The following is a 21368-nucleotide window of genomic DNA, read 5'->3' on the forward strand; positions in this document are numbered from 1 at the left end:
CAATATTTCATCAAGTTTAATATTTAATTTAATGTCATGTTGAGAATCCTAACCTCATCAGTCAAAATTAGTGTACGTTCTTTGTATGAAAAAGTATACCTTTGAGAATATGTGTCCTATGAAGTTTATATACAGTCGAGTTGCTAAAATTCTGAGTTTTCATGAAAATAAATGTATAAAGTGGCACACTTTCAGAAAATCGTTGCTGGACGCCATTTGTTATCCAAGAGACCGTTTATGATGCAGTCAATTTCTTCCACGCTTCTGCGTTGAAGGTTATTTCCATATATTTTGTTTATTTTTAAAATACAAGTGTTTGGTGTTATACAAGATATTTCGATAAATTGTGTGCTGTCTTCGAGTATTGATATCAAACGTTTGTTACCAAAAATGGTGGACGCCATTATTTATTGGTGCCATTTCTCGTATTTGTGATCAACTTAATTTTTGGGTAATTTAGTGCAAAAGAATTGAGAAAATACTAATGCTGAAATTAAAGGAGTGGAATTTTTTAATTTTAGAAATTTTCATTTTAGAGATCTATGAATTCTATGACTTTGGAATTTTCAAATTCCTCAATTTCAAAATCCCCAAATTGCTAATTTCTCCAACCTCTAAACGCTCAAAAATATGACGCCAACTTGTCCGAACATAGGAAAGGTATTGTACCAACAATACTGTGAATAGCGTCTAATCCAACTTAACTTAATCCAGCATAACTCAACTTAATCCAGAATCCGGTATACCTTGTATACAGATCTAAAATAACATTTCTTGCGAATATCTAGAACTAACCGAGTCCGACTACCCCACGGAAAAAATGGTTCCATCCACGGTATTTTCAGGTCATGAACCTCGGAGGTATTCAACAGAATTACCATATGAACTTCTTGGAAATCCATTGAATTTGTCGTCCTCAACAATTGAAAGCGCCGAAATGATGAACATTTCTAACGGGTCACGATACGTTTCGCATTCACAGCAGCGCGGCCGTTTTATTGATCTAGGAACGGGACAGTACGTGACGATGCCATTATCAATTCGTCGTCGTCGTTAGTTCGATCGGGGGAGCGGTCGTTTATTGGGGATAAAAAAGAACCGACGGTCCGGTCGTTAATTCGGGTCTCGTTGAATGGTAGTCGGCAGAACGGGGAATTGCATCGGTCGCGACGCGATTCAGCTCCTGCCAGAACGCAATTATGCGAAACTTAATTACAATCTGCAGATACGGGATCTATTTACCGGCGTTGACACGCACCCGTCGTTGCTGTCTGATAATTCACTGCGATCGGGGATGAAGGGCGTTTCGATCAAGAAGCGGGAAGATCTGAAGGGTGCAGAGTTTCGAAATTTCGTTGGAAGTTGGAGAGTTTGGGCAATTTCTTTATGCATTTGGATCAGGGTGTCGTGTATCATGAAACCACACGAAAACAATTAATACCGATCGCTACCGTCAACGAATAATCAGTTTGAACCACGTATAGATCGAAAAGCGTCCAGATTGGGCTAGAAGACACGGAAAAGTGATTTTGCAACACAACGCCGCATCACGCACAGAAAACGGTTAAAGGCACAATTCCTGCACTTGGTTGGACTCTTGCCCTACCCGCCATACTCACCAGACTTGGCCCTTTCGTACCACTTGTTTTCATCAATGGCTCACATTTCCAGGAACACTTCAACAATTAAGATGTCGAAAAATGGCGGATGGCTGGTTTCTCTCGAAACGTGAAGAATTTTTTGGGAGGGCACAATTTGAAGGGCTGATGCGAATGTCTAGCGATGGTACTTTGAATAAAGCATTTTTTCCCCGGAAATTCAAATTGTTTTCTTAAAAAAAAATTAGTAGCACGAAGTCAAATGTGATTGCCGTATAATTTATTTATCGGGTGCGTCATATTTGAACTGTGGTGCGTCACGAGTCAAAAATGTATAGCTAGCGATGGTACTTTGAGTAAAGTATTTTTTCTCAAATTTGAATGTTAAGAATTATTAGCTGGTACACCTGGTGGATGAAGTCAAATGTGATTGTTGTATAATTTATTAGGTGCGTCATGCTTGAACTGTAAGTGCGTCACGAGTCAGACTTAAATTTAAATTTTCTTAAAAAATTAGTAGCTTGCAATCAAATATGATTGTCGTATAATTTATCAGGTGCGTCATACTTGAACTGAAAGTGCGTCGTGCTTGAATTATGAGTGCGTCACGACTCAGACTTAAATTAAAATTTTCTTAAAAAATTAGTAGCTTGCAGTCGAATATGATTGTCGTATAATTTATCAGGTGCGTCATACTTGAATTATGAGTGCGTCACGAGTCAGTTAAATTTCAATTTTCTTAAAAAAAAAATTAGTAGCATGAAGTCCAATATGATTACCCTCTAATTTATCAGGTGTGGCATACTTGAATTGAAAGTGCGTCATGCTTGAACTATAAGTGCGTCACGAATTAGATTTAAATTTAAATTTTCTTAAAAAAGAAAATTAGTAGTATGAAGTCAAATATGATCGCCGTATAATTTATCAGGTGCGTCATACTGGAACTATAAGTGCGTCACAAGTCAGACTTAAGTAATGATTTATCAGGTGCGTCATACTTGAACTCTGAGTGCGTCACGAGTCAGACAGAAATTTAAATTTTCTTCCTAAAAAAAAAATTAAGAATTATTAACATCAGCTAATAGTTAATTCCCTGTATAGTTAAAAACAATCAACGCCAGCCATGTCGATCTAATTTTCAACCTTGAACATTTTTATTACACAAGAATGAAACTAACGACATATCTCAGCTATCGTGCAAAGTATCGTATCACCATGCAAACGCTTGATTATTTGTTAAAATCAGAATCATCCAAGTTTGCGTGATTCTGAATAAGCCGCTACGTCTCTCACTGGACGTAATGGCCAGTCAATCAGAAGTCACGAACGTGTTCATTGTTCGCGAGCCACGGATGCCTTCGTTGCAACTGTATCGAGCAAAGATAACACAGCTTGCAACTTCTGGAAATTGGCAATCGGCCGTAGCATCGTGCCAAAACGAACCTGCGATACGTTCGAGTTTCGCGACGATATATCGATCGGTGTTCTCGTTCGAGAAGCATCCCGCGGATTTCGGCGATTTAAGACTCCCTCGAGTTACGGGGTTGTGTCTAGAAGCCATTCGTTCCACTCTTTAATACGGTTCTTTCAAAATGTACGTCGCGTGTTAGAACTTGAAAGCTACTTATAATAAAATGAATTACTTATAGAATGCTACCTATAATAAAATACGTACATACTTTGACGAAATATAAATTTTGTAAAATTTCTCTAATACTGAATATAACTGTAATCTAATTTTGCTTTGTATTCTAACCTAACTTTGCTTCGTATAACTCCAACCTAATTTTACTGTTTATAACTGTAACTCAATTTTACTTTGTACCATAATCTAATTTTGCTTTCTATAACTGTAATTTGATTTTGCTTCGTATAACTCTAACACTCTGTATAACTCTAACCTCTAATACAACTTTCCGTGGGTTCTCAGCTGCATCTAAACAGAATTGCAATTCCAGTTTTAGAGGTATAATTAATGAGAGGTTAGTAAATTTCTGTTCTCCACTTTCCCTGCCTTCATATTAAGTTCGCTGTAAAAGTTTGTTCAATCACGTATGTAAGCACAACTTAATCACGTGTAAACATGTTTACAAAATCACGACCCTGTAAAAACTAATATAAACATTACCTCTCCAGAAATTTTGGACTTTTTACCTCGTTAACCTAACCGTATTCTAGAGCAGATGAATAGCGTACAGCAACACTGAGCCGACATCGTATAATTCTGTCCCGCCATAATAGAGCGAATCAGTTAAAAACTTTCTGTGTGAGATCGGTTTTCAGTCATGCATGAGTATCGATGTCGTGGGCTTTCAGGGTGAGCTCGATAGAGCCGCACAATAATGCACGTCGTGGGGGATTGAGTGTCGTTACAAGTACATCTATTATGGGAATCTCGATAATCGAACGTTTTTCTGAAATAAGTAGCTTCCAATGCCTCCTCTGCATAACTTGACGTTTCCAAGACGATTTCAATTTTTCGAGCGTTGGAAACTTCACACGTTTGGAGATCGATGACCTCTGATTAAATTTCTTAGGGGAGTTTTATGTCAAAAGTTTTGTCTCGTTAAATCGGGTTGGACTAAAAAAAGATTTATTGATCAAATAAGCACCCTAATGCTTTGGTGACGGAATGAAGAGGTCCTGATATGTTTTTTTAAATATTTTATAAATAGTTTTAAATATTTTGTTGATATCAAGTATTAAATATTTTGTAGATATCAAGTATTAAATATTTTGTAGATATCAAGTATTAAATATTTTGTGAATATCAAGTATTAAATATTTTGTAGATATCAAGTATTAAATATTTTGTAGATATCAAGTGTTAAATATTTTGTGAATATCAAGTATTAAATATTTTGTAGATATCAAGTATTAAATATTTTGTAGATATCAAGTGTTAAATATTTTGTGAATAACAAGTATTAAATATTTTGTAGATATCAAGTATTAAATATTTTGTAAATATCAAGTTTTAAATATTTTGTAGATATCAAGTGTTAAATATTTTGTGAATATCAAGTATTAAATATTTTGTAGATATCAAGTATTAAATATTTTGTAGAAATCAAGTATTAAATATTTTGTAGATATCAAGTGTTAAATATTTCATAAATATCAAGTATTAAATATTTTGTAAATATCAAGTATTAAATATTTTGTAGATATCAAGTATTAAATATTTTGTAGATATCAAGTTTTAAATATTTTGTAGATATCAAGTATTAAATATTTTGTAGATATCAAGTATTAAATGTTTTATAAATATTAAATATCAAGTATTTTATAAATATTAAATATCAAGTATGTTATAAATATTAAATATCAAGTATTTTATAAATATCAAATATCAAGTATTTTATAAATATTAAATATCAAGTATTTTATAAATATCAAATATCAAGTATATTATAAATATTAAATATCAACTACTTTATAAATATTAAATATCAAGTATTTCATAAATATCAAATATCAAATATTTTATAAATATTAAATATCAAGTATTTTACAAATATTAAATATCAAATATTAAATATTTTAGAAAATAGTTACTCATACAAGACATCACTCAAAATATTGTAACTAAGAAAATTGTCCACTATTAGTGAAAATTATTCGCATTCTGTCAGTTTACCAGAAATTATAGCTGCCTTTACATTTTACCTTAAACTTTATTATTCGCCCCCGGCGTTTAATTCTACGTTTAACTCTCCTTTCTTGGTCTTTTAATTTCTTTTCTAATTTATGTAGACTATTTCAGGTCCTTTATACACATTTTTTGCTATTCCTTGTTACTCCCTTTAAATCCTGATAATCATCTGTATCTTCTGTGACTCACCTGCTCTTTGAGTTACCCTCTTCCCGGGTCAAATTTATTTTCCTTCTTTCCTTCCTCTTAAGGGCGTAATTCTACTTTATCTTCCCGTATTTTAGTTACATTAATTCTATCGATCAATGCTGACATTTCTTGCCGACAATTTCATTTCTTTTGTTCAGTGTTCTAATTTAATTTCTATTTAAACATTCACTATTTTTGCACTGTCTAATTTTTCTTCGCTAATTCTTCCTTTTCAATATTATTTTTATGATAACATCGTTTACTCCGTTGTTTTCACGTACCACTTCCCGTTATTTTTATGGTCACTTTCTCTCCTTAATTATTTCCCTCCCGTAACCCGATATTACATTTTTCCCCATTCGAATTTTACGTCAAAACCAAACAAGAAAGTTGTTCAAGTTTATTCAAAGAATTGACTATTTGAAAAATACATTTTTTGCGATAAGAAACGTAATATTTTTATTTGAAAGTCTCCCTCGCGCGCATTCACCCTTCCCCCACCCCGTCGCCTCACTGGTCGTCTTACTCGCCCCACTTCGTGCGTCTTCGTCCGTCTTCGTCGCGCAGCCACGCTCATTCAAGCCCGACGCGTCCCGAGTCGAGTCGACTCGATTCAGTCTCGGCTGACTCGCCACGCCGCGAGCATTGTCAATCACGTGTATATTTGTTCTGTTCGTTCAAACGTTCTCCTTTTGTCACTGTGATCAACCCTCGAGCCTCTTCGAAATAAAAGAGAGTAACAAAACCGATAATCGGTGTGTCTTGTTCCGTGCTTTTCAACCCCTATCTCGGTGAACCTCGAATGATACGCTGTTTGGGGGACGCGTGTTCCATGGTGAAACAGGTGCAGATGTTTTATCGATGAAGTTTTTGGATAAGTGTGGTGAAATGAGACGTCTGGTCCTAGTCGATAGGGCGACGGTGCTCGTGAAATTGTAACGTGTGAAGTGTGCAGTGAAGTGAACCTCGGTTTGGGACTTGTTCTTGGTAAGTAAATTAAACTTTACTTATCTAAACTTTAGATAATTTCCGAATTTTATATTTTTTTCTATTCTACAATTTTAAATAATCTTTCTTCTGTTCGAACATTGTCAAAGCTAACCTAAAACGAGTCAGACCGGTCGTGAAAAACCAGTTCATTGCGTCAATTAATGCTAATATCAGAATACAAACTGCCAATTAGTCGTGAAATAACTGTGGAATGATCGATCGAAAAATTCGATGAATTTATTCAAAATTTTCGCTTGTCATTTTAACAATTTTCGGCGAATTAATTCGACGCAGGTTTTCCGCGGTTTGATTAACGGCAGGAGTAATTCTCAACGGAATTGTTATTTGAATCTGTACTGTCAACACGCGTGTTATGCATCGTGAATCAGTTATCTGGAAACAGCGGCTTAATGAGATCGGATTCTTGCGATTTGTATCCAGAATTCTGATAATGCGGAATTATATAATTCCATTGTTAGGTTTAAAATAGTTTAATTGTCATTCGAGTCTGATTTTTGAAATGGAGGCGGAGGGAAAATGGCGGAAGGGAAAATTTCTTTAATTTGTGGAAGCAGAAATTCTACTGTGGATTTAAATGATTGATATTGACGATAGTTTAGGACCGTGTACTGTTTGTGTATGTTATTGGAGCTGTGTCAAACTGCTATTTAATTACCGTGTTTAGGATTATGACGTTTGGATTTGAGGCTCACCTTAGATTTTAGGCAGAAACGAATTCTAACCTACAAATTAATTTTTTTGGAAATTTTAAACCCTGTGACACATTTAAGTTGAATTCAAGGTTTAACTAAATTTAATGTAAAATTGATTCTCGACATTCTTCGACTTACCATAATAAAATTTTGAAGTTGAATTCAAGGTTTAACTAAATTTAACGTAAAATTAATTCTCGACATTCTTCGACTTACCATAATAAAATTTCGAAGTTGAATTTAAGGTTTAACTAAATTTAATGTAAAATTAATTCTCGACATTCTTCGACTTACCATAATAAAATTTCGAAGTTGAATTCAAGGTTTGACTAAATTTAATGTAAAATTGATTCTCGACATTCTTCGACTTACCATAATAAAATTTTGAAGTTGAATTCAAGGTTTGACTAAATTTAATGTAAAATTGATTCTCGACATTCTTCGACTTACCATAATAAAATTTTGAAGTTGAATTCAAGGTTTAACTAAATTTAATGTAAAATTGATTCTCGACATTCTTCGACTTACCATAATAAAATTTTGAAGTTGAATTCAAGGTTTGACTAAATTTAATGTAAAATTAATTCTCGACATTCTTCGACTTACCATAATAAAATTTTGAAGTTGAATTCAAGGTTTAACTAAATTTAACGTAAAATTAATTCTCGACTTACCATAATAAAATCTTGAACTTGAAAATCGATTAATTAGCGCAGTAATATGTCTTAGCTGAGATATCTATTTTCCAGTCAACGTGTAATTAGGTGAATGACACATTGATTGCCCTAACGGCAGTGGCTTGAGCGATAGCTCTAATTTACATTAATTATTGATTGGTGTATACAGCTGTAATTTCCGAAGAAACTGAGTTTCAACAGCGGAGATTGTAATCGAAAATTTCTCAACTGTGATTGTGCATAGATTTTTATAACGTTAATGAATGCATTATTCAAATGAAGGTAGTTAGATCATCGTTTGGTTAGCGAATTAATTACTCCGATCATGATTCAGTGTATCTAAGATCTTGATCGAGATATCACACTGGCTAGTGTGTTTCTATGATTTCTAATCAGGTGCTATTTATGCCACGGTCGAAGTGTAAAGTGTGCTGTTACTTTTATGTTTTCAGGCTTTCGTATGAGGAGGAATGTATTTTATCTTCGAGGTTTATTTAATTTTGTAGATATTGTTATCTGTTAATTGGTTGACAATTGACTGGTTGGTAGTTAGTGATTGATTGATGGTGGTTGATAATTTGTAATTGATGGTTGGTTATTTGGTAGTAAAATTTATAAATTGTAATTGGTAATTAGTGTTTCGTTAGGGGTAATTAATAACTGAGAAGTAAGTGTGAATTTGTAGTTTATAATTGGTGATTGATGATTGATTGATTGATGATTGATTGAGTGATTGATTGGTTATTGATGGTGATGATTGATTGATTGATTGGTTATTGATGGTGATGATTCATTGATTTATTAGTTATTGATGGTGATGATTCATTGATGTATTAGTTATTGATGGTGATAATTGATTGATCAGTTTATTGGTTACTGATGGTGCTAATTGATTAATTGATAGTTATTGATTGATTGATTTATTGATGATAACTGATTGACTGATTCATTGATGTTTTTTCGATGATGATAATTGATTGATTGATTGATTAATTGACGGTTTATTGATGGTGATTGATTGATTAATTGATGTTGATTGATTGATTGCTTGATTGATTGACTGACTGATGGTTTATTGATGATGATGATTGATTAATTAATTGATGGTTTATTGATGATGGATTGATTGATTTGTTTTATTGATACTTGATTAGTTGATCCATTAACAGTTGGCTGATGATTATTTGATAGTTTGATGGTTTATTGATGATGGATTGATTGATTTGTTTTATTAATACTTGATTGGTTGATCCATTAACAGTTGGTTGATGAATAATTGATTGTTTGATGGTTTATTGATGATGGATTGATTGATTTGTGTTATTGATACTTGATTGGTTGATCCATTAACAGTTGGCTGATGAATAATTGATTGTTTGATGGTTTATTGATGATGTATTGATTGATTTGTTTTATTGATACTTGATTGGTTGATCCATTAACAGTTGACTGATGATTAATTGATAGTTTGATGGTTTATTGATGATGTATCGATTAATTTATTTGATTGATACTTGATTGGTTGATCCATTAACAGTTGGTTGATGATTAATTGATTGTTTGATGGTTTATTGATGATGTATTGACTGATTTGTTTTATTGATAGTTGATTGGTTGATCCATTAATAGCTGGTTAATGATTAATTGATTGTTTGACGGTTTATTGATGATGTATCGATTAATTTATTTGTTTGATACTTGATTGGTTGATCCATTAACAGTTGGTTGATGATTAATTGATTGTTTGATGGTTTATTGACAACGTATTGATGGATTTGCTTGATTGATAGATGCTTGGTTGATTCATTAATAGTTGATTGATGATTATTTGATTGATAAATTGAACGAATTTATTGGCTATTAATGGTTGATTTATAATCGATTAGTTATTGATGGCTAATTAAAGAAAGCATCCTAAAAGTTTGTCCAGGTCCACACCTCAATCTAAAAAGCCGAATATTAAAATAATAATCAATATTTTAACAGTCAAATTTTCCTCTCCAGTCAAGCATAAATACACGTTCCCAAATTGGAACGTACTTTTCTTTTCTTTTTGTACTATAAGCGCGATATCTCTGCTCCGACCAGCTAAAAATAGGAAAATCGATAGGTTTTTTCTCTTTCTCTCATCTGCTTGTCTCATCTCCGAATAGTCAGATTACCGCGATTAATTGCCGAAGGAACAGAACGGTCGTTACCGGACGATCGATCGACGTCGGTTAGAAAGCATCTTAGCGATTCTACCCGTGAAAATCTGATCCAGGTTTAGCCGGTCGCCAGAATTTAACTGGTTCTAGGAACGTGTTGTAGGCTAGTTTCTATGGAAACACTTTTGTCCATTGAATCAGTGTTACAGTCATTCAGACTGGGCTTTCATTGGAGAATTTCGATACCTTTGATCATAGGATGGATTTCAGAGCAATTACGAGTTAGATCGTTCAATAGATACTAATCAGTGGATCAATCAATTTTATGGGTTTCGATGACATTTGAGTTTTAACATTCGTTGCAAACGATTCTCATATTTTGTAAACGAAAAAATGTCAAAGGTTTGATTATTAAAATTATTTGAATTGATGATTGATTAATGATTGACTGATGATTGCAAATTGACGATTGATTGATGACTGATTGATGATTGCAAATTGATGATTAATTGATGATTGAAAATTGATGATTGATTAGAGTTCAATTAATTAATGGTCGATTGACGATTGATTACTGATTGATCAAGGCATGATCATGATTGATAACTGACTGTCTGATTGATTGATTGATTGATGATTGATTGACGAACAGTCTATTGATAACTGATTGATTGATCGATGGCTAATTGATGATTGGTTGATTGATTGATTGATGAACAGTCTATTGGTAATTGATTGAGTGATTGATGGCGAATTGATGATTGGTTGATTGACTGGTTAATGACCAGTCTATTGGTAACTGATTGATTCATTGATGGCTAATTGATGATTGGTTGATTGATTGATTGAGGAACAGTCTATTGATAATTGATTGATTGATTGATGGCTAATTGATGATTGGTTGGTTGATTGATTGATGAACACTCTATTGATAATTGATTGATTGATTGATGGTTAATTGATGATTGGTTGATTGATTGATGGTTAATTGATGATTGGTTGATTGATTGATAGTTGATTGGTAATTAGCTGGTTGATTGATAGTAGATTGATGATTAAAGAAAATTAGGTTTTGATAAACTGCTTAAATCAACACATATTCATCTGAACAAAAGGAAATATAATTAATCACAGAATTTGTAAAAAATTTATGAACGAAGGTCTTTGGCAAGAATTTCCTCTATTTCATTAAAATTCCGAATACTCGATCGATTTCACGTTAAAAAATCAAACCTCATAATTAATAGATGAAATCAGTCAAAATTGAGAGAATTTTCAAGAATTAAAAATTGAATTAACATCGAGACGATTAAAACGAACGGAATATAATGATATTAATAATCTGTAGGTTTTTAATAACGGCATCATTTCAGTGTTTTTAATATATCCGCGGGAAAAATAATATTTCACGGGCCAGAATTTTCGACACGTTTCGTCGTTATGAAACGAACAGATTGAATTTTATTTCAAATAAGCCGAATGAAATTTATTCAACCGAAATCACGCGAAATTCCGCTGGAAACAACCCATTGATATTTACTTTTTAACGAAACTTCGCCGTTTCCATTCTTCGCGCACTTCTGAATATCATTCCGCTCGTGACGATTCGGAAAATTACGCAAGCCGTTTCGAATAATCGAATTGCAGGAAACTTCTGAAACAGAGGTATTCGACTTTATTTTTATATTATTTTATACCAGAAATTGGGGGTATTTCTAATAATTGTGGGTTGATTGATCAATTATTTTGTATTTGGGATTTTGGGGATTTTGGGGATTTTGGGGATTTTGGGGATTTGGGGACTCGGGTAGTTGGGGAGTTGAGGATTTGGGGATTTAGAAATGGAAGAGTTAGAAATTTGCTGACTTGGGATTATGGGGGTGCAAGGATTGAGAATGCAAGGATTTGCACATGTGGGGTTATGGATATGTGGAGATTGGAATATGTGGGATTTGGACATTGGGGGGTTGACAAATTTGGGGATATAGGGATTTGGATATGTGGAGATTTGGACGTGTGAGGATTTGGATATGTGGAGATCTGGACATATGAGGATTTGGATATGTGGAGATCTGGACATATGAGGATTTGGATATGTGGAGAATTGGACATGGGGAGATCTGGACATGTGGAGGTTTGGATATGTGGGGATTTGAATATGTGGAGATTTGGACATGTGGGGATTTGGATATGTGGAGATTTGGACATGTGAGAATTTGGATATGTGGAGATTTGGATATGTGGGGATTTGGATATGTGGAGATTTGGACATGTGGAGATTTGGATATGTGGAGATATGGACATGTGAGGATTTGGATATGTGGAGATTTGGTCATGTGAGGATTTGGATATGTAGGGATTTGGATATGTGAAGATCTGGACATATGAGGATTTGGATATGTGGAGAATTGGACATGGGGAGATCTGGACATGTGAGGATTAGGACATGTGGAAATCTGAATATGTGAAGATCTGAATATGTGGACATTTAGGTCTGTGGAGATGTGAGAATGTGAGGAGTTAGAAATGTGAAGATTTGATAATGCGGAGATTTAGAAACGTGAGGATTTCTATATGCATATGCAGACTATGTCATGTGTAGATCTGAGCATGTAAGTCTTCACTAATATGAAGATTTGCATATACGTATATATGGATTCAATATATTCATTTGAAAGCACAAGAACTTGCAAATTCATCAATTTCCAAACTTCATCTACAACAACCGAAACTGTCACCTTCACAACTTCAAAAATAAAGAATTCCCAAATTCAAAAACATAAAACCTAAAAATTCCTACTCTTCCACTATCAACTCTCTTAGGAATAAAGCAATCACAAAAATGTAAAATAGTGCATAATTAAAAGAGTTTCAAAAGTCCTCCCACAAATATTATCAAAAAGCTTACGTCGCAGTGTAGAACAGGTGTGCTTGGACAAATATCCGAGAACACTTTACTTCAGCTGTCACGCGAAACGATATCGTGCAGGGTGATACGATCTTATTTGCTAAATAGAATTTTCCTGTGCGGCACACGAGGCCGGTAAACAAAATCGCTTTGTAGGCCCGTCACGACACTCTAACCAATGTCACCATATTTCACTGGAGAAATTGATATCGACTGATTACTAATGCTTCCCGTTACATACAATGGTTGGCCAAATTATTGTACTTCAACGACTGCTCTTGTATGTATTTTATGTTCTTAATCGATGAAGCTGAGGTACTTTCTAAGAAATAGGTCCTTTGGTTGCAATTTTGTATGTGTGCTATTTTTATTAGGTGTTTTTACTATGTCGTTGGTCTTCAGTTATATAGTTTTATGATGGAGGTGCTTTTGGATTATATTTTTGTAGTATGTTTGTTGTTGGAGTGCATTTTTGTGGAGATTTGAATATGTGAGGATTTGGGTATGTGGGGATTTGGATGTGTGGGGATTTGGATATGTGGAGATTTGGACATGTGGAGATTTGGATATGTGAGGATTTGGATATGTGAGAAATTGAATATGTGGAGATTTGGACATGTGAGGATTTGGATATGTGAGAAATTGAATATGTGGAGATTTGGACATGTGAGGATTTGGATATGTGAGAAATTGGATATGTGGACATTTGGATATGTGGAGATTTGGATATGTGGAGATTTGGACATGTGAGAATTTGGATATGTGAGAAATTGGATATGTGAGGATTTGGATATGTGAGAAATTGGATATGTGGATATTTGGATATGTGGAGATTTGGACATGTGAGGATTTGGATATGTGAGAAATTGAATATGTGGAGATTTGGACATGTGGAGATTTGGATATGTGGAGATTTGGACACGTGAGAATTTGGATATGTGAGAAATTGGATATGTGGAGATTTGGATATGTGGGGATTTGGATATGTGGGGATTTGCATATGTGGTGATTTGGACATATGAGGATTTGGGTATGTTGGGGTTTGGGTATGTGAGGATTTGGATATGTGGAGATCTGCACATGTAAGGATTTGCATACGTGGAGACTTGTCATGTGAGGATTTGAATATGTGGGTATGTGGATATCCACAGATATATTCTTCCAACACATTTTCCCAATATATCATCACAATACATTTCCATAACATATTTTTCCAACATAATTATCATTGCATCCCACTAAAAATCATACAAAACACAATACAAATAACTATCTTCCTCTTCCACAACCAAGTTGCACTTGCACACCTGCACAAAAAAAAAAATTCGAAAGTAGAAAAGTAATCAATCTCTACCATCCCGCATAGATAGTTTCCCCAAGGTACAATCGATAGCTTTGTAATATGTTACCGAGCTGGACAAGTAATCTTCCGAACAGAGTAACAAGTTCCAGAAAGGAGCATCATTCAGCTATTCCTTTGTGAAAGTTATTCCCTGTGATGCCGACTGTAAACTGAGAAACAACGGGAACTTCTCTAATTCCATTTGCAAGTTACAGTAATTCGAGTCTGAAGGTGTCAGCTTCCGGTAGTCAACCATCGTCGTTCAACTTCGGTTGATCAATCTTCATCGATCAAACTCTAACGACAATCCAGAAATTGTATCTCCCGAGCAACTTATTCGATGGTCAATAAATTAAGGACGATTTGATTGCGATTGGTTGTTGTTTGAATTGTTTGGGTTCTTGTGTATGATCAATTTGGAGGAGTAATTGCATTGGTGTTTAGTAGAGATTGTTGAGAATATTTTGGGGATTTTGGTTAGGTGAATGTTTTGGGGGTTTTTGGATTTTTTTTTCTACATTTAAATTTGCAAATTTTGGAGATTTGAATATGTGGGGAGTTGGATATGTGGAGATTTGGACATGTGAGGGTTTAGACATGTGGGGATTTGGATATGTAGGGATTTAGGTGTGTTGGGATTTGGACATGTGAGGAGTTGGACGTGTGGAGGCTTGGATATGTGGGGATTTGAACATGTGGAGATTTAGATATGTGGGGATTTGGACATGTGAGGATTTGGATATGTGGGGATTTGGGTGTGTAGAGACTTGGATTTGTGAGGATTTGAATATGTGGAGACTTGGACATGTGAGGATTTGAATATGTGGAGATTTGGATATGTGAGGATTTGGATGTGGGTTGTTTTGGATATGTGAGGATTTGGATATGTGGGGATTTGGATATGTGTGGATCTGGACATGTGAGGAGTTGAATATGTGGAGATTTGGACGTGTGGGGATTTGGATATGTGTGGATCTGGACATGTAAAGATTTGAATATGTGGAGATTTGGACATGTGAGGATTTGTATATGTGGTGATTTGAACATGTGAGGATTTGGATATGTGGGGATGTGGATATGTGAGGATTTGGACATGTGAGGATTTGTATATGTAGGGATCTAGACATGTGAGGCTTTGAACATGTGGAGATCTGAACATATGTGGACCGAGACATGTAGAGATCATTATACAATATTGCACCTGCAAATTTGCAAGCTTTCGATTTTCCAAACATAAAATTTCTAAACCCCAAAATTTTCAAATCTCCAACCCCCAATCACTCAATCAAGCTTCCAACATGTTCACTATTAAACCTAGCAGATACAATTACACCTAGCCTCCCAGTTACACAAATACGCACCAAAAAATGTCACTACACAAACAATATATACAAGCATATTTCGTTTTCCCCACACAAAAACATTTGATCGAGTATAAACCGTAATAGTGCGTTTCAAGTTTTTGTTTGCCTCAATCACTGAAAATTGCGACCATTTATTGATTGGAAGTCTTTAATATTTACTCTACTTTATTTACAAAAAAGAAAATAACCGATTGTTTCATATTTATCGAACATTTTACGTCACTTAAATCTATGCTTCAATTATTTTATATAAATATTGCCATTGCAATTTCCTTATATTTCATATAAATTACAGTAATGTTTCTTATATTAAACGTTTCAATTTACTGTATTGTACAACGAATAATTATTATGTATTTGAAATAGCTATCAGTTCATTAGAGTATTAAGAGTGGAATAGCATTCAAACTTGCTGAAAGTTTTACTTTGTTAATATACTGCAACATGAAACACTTGAGTCTGTGTTGAAGGTTCCTGATAAAATGAAGGTCGAGGAGGAAATAACAGTTTAACTTAACATAATCGTTTTCACTAACTACTACCAATTATTAATGTTATACAATGAACTTGCCAATTAAAAGATAGTGCATTTAGAAAACACGTATATGTAATTTGTTGTGCAATAGTATGTTCTTGCTATTTTTGGAAGCTATTTAGAATAGGCTGGGATCTCGTGTTGGTAGAAGTATTTGTATGGAGTTATTGTGGGGTTGGGAATTGGGAAATTTGAGATTTGGGGATTTGGGGATTTGGGCATTTAGGGATTTGGATATGTGGAGATTTGGACATGTGGAGATTTGGACATGTGAGGATTGGGATATGTGGGGATTTGGATATGTGGAGATTTGGATATGTGGAGATTTGGACATGTGAGGATTGGGATATGTGGGGATTTGGATATGTGGAGATTTGGATATGTAGAGATTTGGACATGTGAGGATTGGGATATGTGGGGATTTGGATATGTGGAGATTTGGACATGTGGAGGTTTGGATATGTGGAGATTTGGACATGTGGAGATTTGGATATGTGGAGATTTGGACATGTGAGGATTTGCACATGTGAGGATTTAGATATGTGGAGATCTAGACATGTGAGGATTTGGATATGTGGAGAGTTGGACATGTGGAGATTTGGATATGTGAGGATTTGAGTATGTGGGGATCTGGATATGTGAGGATTTGGATATATGGAGAGTTGGACATGTGGAGATTTAGACATGTGAGGATTTGGACATGTGGGACCTTGGGTATGTGAGGATTTGAGTATGTGGAGATTTGAATATGTGAGGATTTGGATATGTGATGATTTGGACATGTGAGGATTTGAGTATGTGGAGATTTGGATATGTGGGGATTGTGGTATATGAGGATTTGACTATGTGGAGATTTGAGAATGTTGGAATTTGGGAGTGTAAGAACTAGCATATGTAGGAATTAGGGGATACAAGAACTTGAATATGTGGGAATTTGTATACGTACAGTTTTCATACTGAAGTCTCCATATTGAATTCTTTATGTAACCCTTCAATCATGACATAACTCCATTAACACTATAGCTACCTCTGTCAAATTCACCCGTTTCAAACTACGTAAGTTAATGATTGGTATGTCCTTACCCTACATCCCCATTTTCCTCTACATGTATTATCTACTTAGGTAATAGATCTTGCTATTATTAGTAAATCTTACCTAGCTACCTATCTCCCTATATCTTGCTATTACTAACTTTACTTGCTATTACTACACTTACCACATTTTACTATTAGTAAGACACCCAATTAATATTTAACAGCTATCTTACTGTCAATGAGACATAAGCCAAGCAAGATTTAAAACATCTTTCCCATAATTCACGAAGAAGAACACTGACCACCACATATTTCCCATCAAAAAATCAGCAAAAATCCGCGATATAGAAACGAGAGGTTCGATTATTTGATCGTCCGACAAAAAGGTCGAGTGGTTCGAGTGGTCGATCCATTAGAATTAAAAAGACGTCGTTGAGATCGCCTGGCGAGCGTAACTGGAAATTACCGTAGACGTTGTATTTAAATGAAGATGGCCCAGGTAGCTTGCTAGTAAGCTCAGTTAAGCTCAACGACGCTTTTCTTCTCCCTTTGCCGGCTCGTTTCGCGCTTTCCGGTGCTCGAAGAAATAAATAAAGCAACAGCGAACCAAGGGGATGAAGATTACTTCTTTAAGGGTGTCCTATCGATTCTACAGGCGTCGTTTGCTTCTCTGTAACCGACTAACTTTTTCCCCCTTTTAAATCCTTCTTTTTTGGACAATGATCGTCGGTTGAATAAATTGTACGTTGATCTCTTTAAATTGGGTACTATTAATTATCGGAATTATCAAAACGGTGGCATATTTGTTACTTAATGTTTCTGTTTAAGTGAGTATACTTTGCACAATTGTTCTTTCACATAACCTAAAAATCACGCTACATTGTTCCATACTTGAAAATAACATTAAATAACTTCAATGCTTTCTACTTACATTCATCAATTAATTCCACTAATTTATTTAAATTCTCACAAATAAATTCATTCAAATTCCACAACTATTCTCACATAACCTACAAATCATACGGCATTGTTCCCTGAAATCTAGACGTCGGTAGTGATGGGTTTAAGCTATTTCGCCGAAATCGTTCTGACTATAAAATAGTCAGATTTTCAAGACAATAGAGAGAAAACAAAGACTCGTTTAAACACGATATAATATACCTATAGCGAAGATTAAGCTCTAAGATGGAAGTCTCTTAACACCGGAACTAAAATGGCCGATTTCAGGTTTCGTATTTGTCGCCATTTTCCCCAGATGTCAAACTCTGTCGAGATAAAGAATGGTTGTACAATCGATGCATCGGCTTATTCATTTTTCCACTTTATTTTCGATCGAAAAGTAAGCGTTAACGCAGCCAGTGCCAAGATATTTGTTCAAAAGTTTATCAAAACGAGTAGTAACAATTTATACCTTGATCGTTCACGAACGGTGAACTTTGCGAATGCTGATACACATTTCTTTGTAAAAAAACGAATTGTGAAAAGTATACATAAAGCAGGCAGCATAGTTTCTGTACTACGATAAAAAGTAACTTATGTTATAAAAGAGCACGTCCCCTTTTATAGCATCTATTCGTTTTACTTCACAGTAAAAAAGTTAAGAGTGAAGAACACGTGGGTCTTAAAGCCTACTTTACATTGCAAGCGTAAATAGCGAAATATACTAGCGCGAGTAACTTGCCTCTCTTTTCAGCAGTTCGAGTATCGCATTATTAATTTGCTCGACTCTACTAAATATACACGATTCAAGTTTCTGAACCTTTCGCATTTTGCTGTTATTAATAACGTCATTTGTTACATCGGAATGGATTAGAAGCTTCAAATCAGTTTTACTTTAACATCAAAAAATCAACACATCTCTTGAAATTGTTAAACACTTGAAGTGAAATATTTCCAACGTTTCATATGTCACAGTTTTGTACACATGTGGAAAACGTATACACTTGTGGATTTTAGTATTTACCGATGTAAACTGGTCGTACCGCGATTTACAATTCAGTATGCAATTCCCACTATAACTTGTTAACATTTCACAATACCGACTCCCTGAAACATTAATTTCCCTTAAGTGTAATATTTTATCTATCTCACAATTTTTTTAGCTCACAAGTCCTTAAATTCTAAAATTGTGAATATCTATCTTCGAATTTGTTCAATTCTGAAATCTCCAAATATGAAAATCCGTGATGGCCTAAATTGTTAAATTATCGTTGAATCCCCGGTACTCCACGTGTCAATAAACATGGAAATTGATACGAAGTGAGTCATGCTTTCCGCCGTGCGTTGTCACGGAATAATCGACTGTTAAATAATAGTTGCTATCGCCAGTTGCGAAATGTAATACGCGTCGAAACGGTCGAACGAATCGCGTGCTGCTCGCAACAACGAAAAACAAAGCTCGATTTTTGTCTGGACGACCGACGAGCAACTTTCAGGGGAGAAAATGGGATAATAGAGGGAATAGGGACGGGAAAGTTTCGAGCATCGTGTTTCGAAATGTCGAGAGAGAGGCAAATTTCGAAACCGTTTGCTGTAAGTTGGAGTTCGCCAGTTTCATGATCTGTTTTTAGCGATACCCGGAACGATGGTTAATTGTCCGAATTACCAAATTATTTTGTTATAACGTTACTGAAATACGACGCTGAAAATTTATTTTATTTCATTTCAAACTTTTCGCTTTTTATTGAATGAAGCCCTCGTTGTGCATTATTCTCTTTTATATTTACAAATCGAAAAATATTTAATTTTATTTCTCGAAGTTGAAAAACTCATAATTGAACAATTCACAAATTTGAAGGCTTGCAAATTGAGAAATATTTAATTTTATTTCTCGAACTGCAAAATCTTATAATTAAATAATTTAAAAATTTGAGAACTTGCAAAAATATTTAATTTTTTTTTTAAATTACAAAATTGTCGAATTCATACATTTCAAAGTTTAAAGATAAAAAAATTGAAAAATAATTTATATTTTTCTAAAGAAAAATTGTGAAGCTTGAGAATTAGTAATCTGGTATATTTGTAAAACAAAATTGCAAACTATTGTTAGATTTTAATTACGCAAGCAGCGAAGGAATTCTAAAAGGAAATTTCGCGGTTAGAGGAAGTTTTTAATACGGTGCTTTTATGCGTGGAATAAAATGGCCGATTCGTTCGGCGATAAGTTGTATAAAAATAGGATTTAATCGGTCGTTTCGTTCTTCTTCTCGTATCAGTCTCGACTATGTTCCCGGAAAGAAGAAGCGCGATTTGCATTCTAAAACGCAGCCAAGATTGATGCACCGTGCAAGGTCAAGGCAATTTCGATTATGCAATGCATCGCGCACGAGAAATCCGAAATGAAATTGCAAATCTCGACAAATCTGTTACTCCCTTCTTCATGTATCCAATAATAATAATAATAACGATAGGTTTTGGAAGATTGGATGCTAGTTTAATTTAGGATCTTTTGGATTTTGAGATTTGGGGGGGGGGGTTAGAGTGTAGAAATTTCAGAATTTGAAGATTTGGGCATTCGAGAATTGTGGAATGTGAAGAATTTGGAATTTGGAAATTGTGGGATTTGGGAATTAATGTCAGTTGTATTAATTTTATCAATTTTATCAATTTTATGCTTTTTATCAATTTTATGAATTTTATGAATTTTATCAATATTGTGAATTTTATGAATTTTATCAATTTCACTAATTTCAACAATTGTTTCTGTCTTAATAATTTCATCAAATTTATCAATTTTATCAATTTTATCAATTTTATCAATTTTACCAATTTTACCAATTTTATCAATTTTATCAATTTTATCAATTTTACCAATTTTATCAATTTTATCAATTTTATCAATTTTATCAATTTTATCAATTTTATCAATATTTTGAATTTGATGAATTTTATCAATATTGTGAATTTTATGAATTTTATGAATTTTATAAATTTCACCAATTTCAACAACTTTATCTGTCTTAATAATTTCATCAATTTCAAGAGTTTCATCGATTTTATCAATTTTATCAATTTAATCAATTATGACAATTTTATCAATTCCATAAATTCTGTCAATTTTATCAATTTCATAAATACTGTCAGTTCTATCAACTTCATAAATTTTGTAAATTTTTTCAATTTCATAAATTCTGTCAATTCTATCAATTTCATTAATTCTGTCAATTTTATGAATTTCATCAATTCTGTCAATTTTATGAATGTCAGCAATTCTGT

The 21368-nt window shown here is 34.0% G+C and overlaps 1 protein-coding gene across 2 annotated transcripts in view; it reads left to right on the forward strand.

The window, feature by feature from the left end:
* Positions 1–6031: 6031 nt before the first annotated feature.
* Positions 6032–21368, forward strand: part of LOC100875226 (octopamine receptor beta-2R) — an 86125-nt gene continuing 70788 nt past the window's right edge. For both annotated transcript variants that reach the window (XM_076539940.1, XM_076539939.1), the window contains exon 1: positions 6032–6429. The gene's annotated coding sequence lies outside the window, so the exon portion shown is untranslated. The remainder of the gene's footprint in view (positions 6430–21368) is intronic.

Source organism: Megachile rotundata, chromosome 15 (genome assembly GCF_050947335.1).
Source record: "Megachile rotundata isolate GNS110a chromosome 15, iyMegRotu1, whole genome shotgun sequence".
NCBI lineage: Eukaryota > Metazoa > Arthropoda > Insecta > Hymenoptera > Megachilidae > Megachile > Megachile rotundata.